The sequence below is a fragment of the Myotis brandtii genome, unplaced genomic scaffold (genome assembly GCF_000412655.1).
Source record: "Myotis brandtii unplaced genomic scaffold, ASM41265v1 scaffold1225, whole genome shotgun sequence".
NCBI lineage: Eukaryota > Metazoa > Chordata > Mammalia > Chiroptera > Vespertilionidae > Myotis > Myotis brandtii.
In genome coordinates, this window is record NW_005354272.1 from 178373 (window position 1) to 179140 (window position 768).

Consider the following 768-nt stretch of genomic DNA (forward strand, 5'->3'; position numbering starts at 1 on the left):
GGGAACAGGGCATCACCACTCCGCCCTCTCACTGTCATCTCACAGGCGCCCACTCTCAGCACCCAGAACACCCAGACACTCTCCAAAGGACGTGAGCGCATCAGAGGGGATGTGTGCACATCCTGTGGGGGTGTTAGGCATGCAGGGTTGATGGAAGTGCGGTGGGGAGAGGCGGGGAACTTGTGCACGCCTTGGTTTGCAACTGTTGCAGGCATGGGAGGGGGACAGTGTGCTGGGGGATGTTTGCACGCCAGGGGGGGATGTGCACACCAGAGGCAACTGGCTTTGCAGATCCGCAAACCCCTGTGGTTTGGCCAGGAGGATGTCAGTCTGGCCCGCCACGGTGGCTGTCCCTGCGATCCTGCACCTTCTGGGCCAGGAGGCGGATCTTGCGCAGCCACTCCTGGGCGCTGATGGCCTGCAGGCGCCACTTCAGCTCAGCCTGCAGGCTCCGCTTGGCGCAATCACAGCTGTCACCACCGCCATGTGGGGAGTATAGGCCGCCTCTGCCAGCCTGACTCCCCTGTCCAGAGCCTCTCTGGCTGCTCACCTACCCAGAGTGACTGGGGCTGGGCGGAAGCCAGGCGTCCTGCCCTGCCCAACCCCTGCGGATCCGCCCCTGTGTGAGCTGCCGCCCCGCCGGGAAGGGTCACGGATTCAGGTCCTGACAGCCTCAAGCGCTGCCCCCCACCCGCCAGGTCACGGATCCGGGTCCCAGACCACCAACAGCCTCAAGCACTGCCCCCCGCCCGGCAGGGTCACAGATCC